Here is an 8,997-nt window from a genome sequence, read left to right as displayed (position 1 = left end):
TTGAATTGGCCTCGGGCCCCCACAACAAGTTATTGATGTAGTACTTCCCACGGAGGCTCCGAGTCATGAGCCCTGCCGCGTAGCTCCCTGACCCTGGTAGGGCTCCCTTTGAGAACTCAACTCCATCGTGCGCAGGCCCCACGGTGGGCGCCAACTGTCGTGGTTTTGTCACGACAGATGTCCTTGTGAAAGGACTTAGTGTTGGGGCCATCGCACCTTGGTGGCAACTCAAAGGGGTTGAACGGGAGCGAGACAGAGATTTACCCAGGTTCGGCCCCTCGTGAGGAGGTAAAAGCCTATGTCCTGCTTTGTGTTGTATTGATGGTGTTTCGATTACAAGGAGGGCGTAACTCTCCTGACCTAGTACTCGATGATTTCTAACCTATCCCTCCTTCCCTGGGACTCACCTTTATATATAGGTCGAGCCCTTAGGGTTTACAAGAGTCCTTGTCATCACACAAGTCATGATTCTTTCTATCTCTAAGTCGTCGTGCTTTCCAAGACTGGAGTACTCCCGATAATTGGTTCTCCACGAGGATCTTGAACCGCCATCCAGCTCCCGGGCCTATTGGGCCAACGCTTTAAATCGTCAAAGGATGAGTCGTCCACTCGGTGACCCGGCCCAACTAGGGCGGGTCACACCACAGATAATATCCCCAACAGGTTCGGTGACCGCCCTCAAGGGTCCCTTAGTGGAATCACGATATATTGCATTGTGCGAGGGTGTGAGGAGATAACGGTGGCCTTAGTGGCATCTTGGGGAGCATTGTGCCTCCACACCGCTCCAACAGAGATTAGCATCCTCAAGGTTGTGAACTTCGGGATACATCCTCGTCTCCGCGTGCCTCGGTTATCTCTTACCCGAACCCTTTACTTAAGCACTTTACTTTGTGATAGCCATATTGTTTATTGTCATATACCTTGCTATCACTTAGTTGTTTATCTTGCTTAGCATAAGGAGTTGGTGCACATAGGTGAGCCTAGTTGTTTTAGGTTTTGTGCTTGACAAATTAAACGTTAGCTTTATTCTGCATTTGTTCAAGCCTAAACCGTAATTATTTTAAAGCGCCTATTCACCCCCCTCTAGGCGATATCCACGTACTTTCACCCCGGACCAAAGGTATGGAATCCAATTCTTTATTTAGCGGAATTACACTAGATTTTTATTAATAATGAACAACGAGATGCTCTTGTCACAGCCCCCAGGACCTTCCAATGGACCAGGTCTCAAAGGGAGGTTCGCTGCCCGCCGAGCTGGCGAAGAGTGGGAATGCATCCCGCAATACCCCTCCTTGGGCCTCGGACGAGGTGGCTGAGGTGATGTCCCATCAGGCCCCACCGGCCAGCGCCGAGGTGGTGATGGACGAGGTGGGTATATCGAACGCCGAGGACCGAGAGGTCCTGGCCGAAGTTGATACATCAGCCTCCGAAGACCGGGAGGTCATGGCTGGCGTTGATATACTGGCCACCGAAGAATGGGAGATCCTGGCCGAGGTCCATGCCTCGGTCATCGGGACCGAGGAGGTTGGTTCCCTCCCCGCAAGCGGAGAGGGGAACCAAATACTCTCTAAGATTTTCCCAGAAAGAGCTTTCGGGAGCCCTGATGTTCCGGTGTCTTTGGTGCCTCCTCCAGCGTCACCCGTAGTAGAACAGGCTATAGTTGGGTGGGCGGCTGATACGTCTCAAACGTATCTATAATTTTTGATGGTTTCATGCTGTTATCTTGTCATCTTTGGATGTTTTATGTACCTTTTATATCTTTTTTTGGACTAACTTATTAATTCAGTGCCAAGTGCGAGTTCCTGTTTTTTCTGTGTTTTTGGCTCTTTTCAGATCTGATTTTGGAACGGAGTCCAAACAGGATAAAATCCCCAAAATGATTTTTTTCCCGAACGAAAGAAGATCAGGGGGCTTGTGGGCCAAGTCAGGAGGGCTACAGGGAGCCCACAAGCCCCCCATCCGCCACCAGGGGGGCGGCGGTGGGCAGGCTTGTGGCCTCCCTGGCGCCCCCCTGACCTAGATCCTTCGCCTATATATTCCCTAAAATACAACAAAAAATCAAGGGATCCATGAAAATACTTTTCCGCCGCTGCAAGCTTCCGTTTCCGCAAGATCTCATCTGGAGACCCTTCCCGGTGCCCTGGCGGAGGGGACTTTGGAGTTGGAGGGCTTCTACATCAACATCATCGCCCCTCCAATGACTCGTGAGTAGTTCACTTCAGACCTACGGGTCCGTAGTTAGTAGCTAGATGGCTTCTTCTCTCTCTTGGATCTTCAATACAAAGTTCTCCATGATCTTCATGGAGAACTATCTGATGTAATCCTCTTTGGCAGTGTGTTTGTCGAGATTAGATGAATTGTGGATTTGTGATCAGATTATCTTTGATATATATTTGAGTCTTTGCTGATTTCTTATATGCATGATTTGATATCCTTGTAAGTCTCTCCGAGTCTTGGGTTTTGTTTGGCCAACTAGATCTATGATTCTTGCAATGGGAGAAGTGCTTGGTTTTGGGTTCTTACCGTGTGGTGACCTTTCCCAGTGACAGTAGGGGCAGCAAGGCACACATCGTGTAGTTTCCATCAAGGGTAACAAGGTGGGCTCTGTCGTAGATATGAGATTGTCCATCTACATCATGTCATCTTGCTTAAGGCGTTACTCTGTTCTTTTGGACTTAATACACTAGATGCATGCTGGATAGCGGTCGACGTGTCGAGTAATAGTAGTAGATGCAAAAAGTATCGGTCTACTTGTTTTGGACGTGATGCCTATAGATATAATCATTGCGATAGATGACGTCACGACTTTGCGCGGTTCTATCAATTGCTCGACAGTAATTTGTTCACCCACCGTCTATTTGCTTTCATGAGAGAAGCCACTAGTAAACACTATGGCCCCCGGGTCTATTCACACCTATCGTTTCCACTTTCGCTTTTACTTTGCTTTGTTACTTTGTTGCTTTCAGTTCTCACTTGGCAAACAATCTATAAGGGATTGACAACCCCTTCATAGCGTCGGGAGCAAGCTTTTTGTGTTTGTGCAGGCACTTGAGATACTCCTTCACTAGATCGATACCTTGGTTCTCAAACTGAGGGTAATACTTACCACCGCTGCGCTACATCACCCTTTCCGCTTCGAGGGAACACCAACGCAAGGCTCCAAGGCCACGGGGGAAATTCTTTGCATATTTGCCTAGGAAGTCCCTTAAGGCGTAGCCATAGCAGAAGGATTCCTGGTGCCGTCGACATGCTTATTTCTGGCGCCATTGGAAGGTCTTTTGTTGCAGTAGCAGAAGTATTTCTCGCGCCGTTTTCGGGTAAGGAGAGATCTATACAAGTAGGTCTCACAAACTCATCTCTCGCATTTACTTTTTTGCCAGTTGCCTCTCGTTTTCCTCTCCCCCACTTCACATTTGTCGTTTTCATTTTCCTTTTCTCGTTTGCCTTTTTCGTTCTCCCTTTTCTCTTGCTTGCTTTCTGTTCGCTCGTGTGCCATGTGCCTTCAATATGCTTGCATCTTCGCTTGCTGAAAATCTAGTGATATGGATCCTCATCCACTTGCTAATCTCTTTAAGAGACACACTTATGTGGAACGAATTGCTAGTGAGTTGAGTGCACTTGACTTTCTCTATGGAATTTTGCTTGAGATGCGTGAATCTGAAAATCGTGATGAAGAAATTCATGAAGTGATTCACGTAGGCTCCTTGGATGAAAAACATGATTGCAATGGTTTCACTATAAATTCTATTAGTGACAATCATGCTAAAATTATGCAAAACCCTAAGCTTGGGGATGCTAGTCTTGCTATGACCACTACTTGTTGCAAAGATCATGATTGGGGTGATGATTTTTCTTTTGATCTTGAAAATTTGTTCAAGCCTCAAGATGAATATGATATTTGCAATATTATTGAAAGTGGGTTTGGAGACGTCATGACTTTGGTTGATGATAATCCCACTATTTTTGAAGAGCATCAACTTTCATGCATGTGGATCATGAAAAGAATATCCTATGTGATAGTTACATTGTTGAATTCGAATATGATCCCACATGTAATTATTATGAGAGAGGAAAATATGGTGGTAGAAACTTTCATACCACTAAATCACCTCTCGTTATGTTGAAATTGCTCTTGTCTCTTTCTTCTTCCTTGCATTTGGTGACTATTGGTTGTCTTGCCAATTTGTTTTCCTATAAAATGCCTATGCATAGGAAGTATGTTAGACTTAGATGTGATTTTCACATGCTTTATGATGCTCTCATTGTGCTTCAATTCTTTTCTTTTGTGTGAGCATCATTGAATTATCAATGCCTAACTAAGGGCGTTAAACAACAACGCTTGTTGGGAGGCAACCCAACGAATCTATCCTTTTTTTTTTCTGTTTTGTGTTTTCCACACTTTCATAATTCTGTTATGATTGTGTTCTTTGTGTTTCTTTTTGCGTTCGTGCCAAGCAAAACCGTTATGATTAGTCTTGGGGATGATCGTTTGGTCATGCTGGAAAAGACAGAAACTTTCTGCTCACGAAAAGAATTTTCATTTTTTTTCTGTAAGAGATTTTGAGTTGATTCTTTTTGTTCCTGATTTCTACGCAAATGTTTCAGACTTCTGCAATTTTTCAGAATTTGTGAAGTACCAGAAGTATACGAAATATACAGATTGCTACAGACTGGTCTGCTGTTAACAGAATCTGTTTTTGTTGTGTTGGTTGCTTATTTTGATGAAACTATGGATAGTATCGGGGGGTATTAGCCATGGAAGATTGAAAATACAGTAACCCAACATCAGCATAAGTAGAATTTAAGTTTGCTACAGTACCTAAGGAAGTGGTGGTTTTCTTTCTCATACTAATGTTATCACGAGTTTCTGTTTTAGTTTCGTGTTGTGAAGTTTTGAAGTTTTGGGTGAAGTTCTTATGGACAAAAAGATAAAGAGTGACAAGAGCTCAAGCTTGGGGATGCCCAATGCACCCCAAGAGATTAAAGGATGCCGTAAAAGCCTGAGCTTGGGGATGCCCCGGGAAAGTATCCGCTCTCTCGTCTTCAATCCATCGGTAACGTTACTTGGGGCTATATTTTTATTCACCACATGTTATGTGTTTTTGCTTGGAGCATCTTGTATCATAGCAGTTTTTTATTTTTATTGTGTCACAATCATCCTTGTTGCACACCTAGAGAGAGAGACATGCACTCACCGTGATTTTGTCGAGCTTCGCTTATATCTTTTGGTAGACAATTCAGCTCACATGTGCTTCGCTTATATCTCTTGAGCTAGATACTTTTTCTCTATGTGCTTCACTTATATCTTTTAGAGCACAGCGGTGCATGGCTTGGTAGTTGATCTATGCTTTGAAAGTAGTCTTAAAAGGGGTAGTTATCCAAAGGGATACGAAAACTTCCACCTTCATGTGCATTGAATAGTTAGAGAAGTTTGATTCATCTCAATTAGTTTTGAGTTGTGGTTTTGGTAATATTGAAGTCATGCTAGTAAGGTGTTGTGGATCTAGAAATACTTGTGTTGAAGTTAGTGATTCCTGTAGCATGCACGTACGGTGAACCTCTATGTGATGAAATCTGAGCATGTTTAGTCTATTGATTGTCATCCTTTGCGTGGCGGTCGGGATCGCGCGATGGTTTATACCTACCAACCCTTCCCCTAGGAGTATGCGTTGAATGCTTTGTTTCGATTACTAATAAAACTTTTGCAACAAGTATATGAGTTCTTCATGAGTAATGTTGAGTCCATGGTTTAGATGCACTTTCACCTTCCACCATCCCTATCTTCTTAGTGCCGTGCAACTTTCGCCGGTGCACAAAACCCACCATTAGCCTCCCTCAAAACAGCCACCATACCTACCTACTATGGCTTTTTCAAAGTCATTCCGAGATATATTGCCATGCAACTACCACCATGACATGTGACACCACGTCTACATTGCCATTGCATGATCGTAAGATAGCTAGCATGATGTTTCCATTAATGTCTATGCCATGCTAGATCATTGACACAGTACACTACCGAAGGCATTCCATATAGAGTCATCGTTGCTCTAATTTTTGAATTGAAAGTGTGATGATCATCATTAATGGAGCATTGTCCCATGTGAGGAAAAAAAGTAGGCCAAAGATCCCACCCAAAAAAATGAGAGAAAAAGAGAGAAGGGACAATGCTACCACCTTTCCACACTTGTGCATATTAAGCACCATGATCTTCATGATTGAGAGTCTCTCGTTTTGTCACCACCATATAGCTAGTGGGAAATTTTCATTATATAACTTGGCTTGTATATTCCAATGATAGGAATCCTCAAAATTGCCTTAGGTCTTCGTGAGCAAGCAAGTTGGATGCACACCTACTAGTTTTGCTTAAGAACTTTCACGTACTCTTAGCTCTAGTGCATCATTTGTATGGCAATCCCTACTCATTCACATTGATATCTATTGATGAGCATCTCCACAGCTCATTGATATGCCTAGTTAATGTGATCATCTTCTCCTTATTTTGTCTTGCAACCTCCACCACACTCCACACCACTTATAGTGCTAAAACCATGGCTCACGCTCATGTATTGCGTGAGAGTTGAAAAGGTTTGAGAAAGTAAAGGTGTGAAACAATTATTTGGCCAATACCGGGGTTGTGCATGATTTAAATTCGTTGTGCAATGATGATAGAGCATAGCCAGACTATATGCTTTTGTAGGGATAACTTTCTTTTGTCCTTGTTATTTTGAAAGTTCATGATTACATTGCAAATTTGCTTGAATTATTATCGTTTCCACGTCAATAGCAAACTATTGTTTTTAATCTAATGGATCTGAACATTCACGTCACATAAGAGCAGTTACAAAGGACATATATGCTAGGTAGCATGAAAGCGTCAAAAATTCATTCTTTATCACTTCACTACTCGAGGACGAGCAGGAGTTAAGCTTGGGGATGCTTGATACGTCTCAAACGTATCTATAATTTTTGATGGTTTCATGCTGTTGTCTTGTCATATTTGGATGTTTTATGTACCTTTTATATATTTTTTGGGACTAACTTATTAATTCAGTGCCAAGTGCGAGTTCCTGTTTTTTCTTTGTTTTTGGCTCTTTTCAGATCTGATTTTCGAACGGAGTCCAAACGGAATAAAATTCCCGAAATGATTTTTTCCCGAATGGAAGAAGATCAGGGGGCTTGTGGGCCAAGCCAGGAGGGCTACAGGGAGCCCACAAGCCCCCCATCCGCCACCAGGGGGGCGGCGGTGGGCAGGCTTGTGGCCTCCCTGGCGCCCCCTGACCTAGATCCTTCGGCTATATATTCCCTAAAATACAACAAAAAATCAAGGGATCCACGAAAATACTTTTCCGCCGCCGCAAGCTTCCATTTCTGCGAGATCTCATCTGGAGACCCTTCCCGGTGCCATGCCGGAGGGGACTTTGGAGTTGGAGGGCTTCTAGATCAACATCATCGCCCCTCCAATTACTCGTGAGTAGTTCACTTCAGACCTACGGGTCCGTAGTTAGTAGCTAGACGGCTTCTTCTCTCTCTTGGAGCTTCAATACAAAGTTCTCCATGATCTTCATGGAGATCTATCCGATGTAATCATCTTTGGCGGTGTGTTTGTCGAGATCAGATGAATTGTAGATTTGTGATCAGATTATCTTTGATATATATTTGAGTCTTTGCTGATTTCTTATATGCATGATTTGATATCCTTGTAAGTCTCTCCGAGTCTTGTGTTTTGTTTGGCCAACTAGATCTATGATTCTTGCAATGGGAGAAGTGCTTGGTTTTGGGTTCTTACTGTGTGGTGACCTTTCCCAGTGACAGTAGGGGCAGAAAGGCACCTATCGTGTAGTTGCCATCAAGGGTAACAAGGTGGCCTCTCTCGTAGATATGAGATTGTCCATCTACATCATGTCATCTTGCGTAAGGCGTTACTCTGTTCTTTTGGACTTAATACACTAGATGCATGCTGGATAGCGGTCGACGTGTGGAGTAATAGTAGTAGATGCAGAAAGTATCGGTCTACTTGTTTTGGACGTGATGCCTATAGATATAATCATTGCGATAGATGGCGTCACGACTTTGCGCGGTTCTATCAATTGCTCGACAGTAATTTTTTCACCCACCGTCTACTTGCTTTCATGAGAGAAGCCACTAGTAAACACTATGGCCCCCGGGTCTATTCACACCTATCGTTTCCACTTTCGCTTTTACTTTGCTTTGTTAGTTTGTTGCTTTCAGTTCTCACTTGGCGAACAATCTATAAGGGATTGACAACCCCTTCATAGCGTTGGGAGCAAGCTTTTTGTGTTTGTGCAGGCACTTGAGATACTCCTTCACTGGATCGATACCTTGGTTCTCAAACTGAGGGAAATACTTACCACCGCTGCGCTACATCACCCTTTCCGCTTCGAGGGAACACCAACGCAAGGCTCCAAGGCCACGGGGGAAATCCTTTGCATATTTGCCTAGGAAGTCCCTTAAGGCGTAGCCGTAGCAGAAGGATTCCTGGTGCCGTCGACACGCTTATTTCTGGCGCCATTGGAAGGTCTTTTGTTGCAGTAGCAGCGGCCATGATGGAGGATGCCTTGGCCGACTCCTCCATTGGTGAAGAACATCGCACCCTTATGGGTGCAGTTCTGCAGAGTATTCAGCATGTTAACAGCGGACTGAGCGAAGCCTTCAATGGCTTGCTCGCGGGCTTTAAGGTGAGCCGTGTAATGTTTTAAGTTTATTTATAAGGTTTTACATGCCTTTATGGGTATAACAACCCTTGAGCCATGGGTAAGTTTGACAAGCTTACACATGGCTCAAAATAACTCCTTGGCATAAAGAATAATCCAGAGATTATTCGATTATAACGGCTTGGTGGAGTAATTCCGACCAAAGTGTCTTGCATGCCGATAACTCGGAGTCTTTAAAGTTCATAATTCTGCCGTGCAAGCCTCATCCTCCATCGTTGATGCCAACGCTTTGGAGATAAATGAGCTGAACTGGAAACTAAAT

This window comes from Hordeum vulgare, chromosome 6H (genome assembly GCF_904849725.1).
Source record: "Hordeum vulgare subsp. vulgare chromosome 6H, MorexV3_pseudomolecules_assembly, whole genome shotgun sequence".
Classification (NCBI taxonomy): Eukaryota; Viridiplantae; Streptophyta; class Magnoliopsida; order Poales; family Poaceae; genus Hordeum; species Hordeum vulgare.
Note: the sequence above shows the minus strand (reverse complement) of the source record.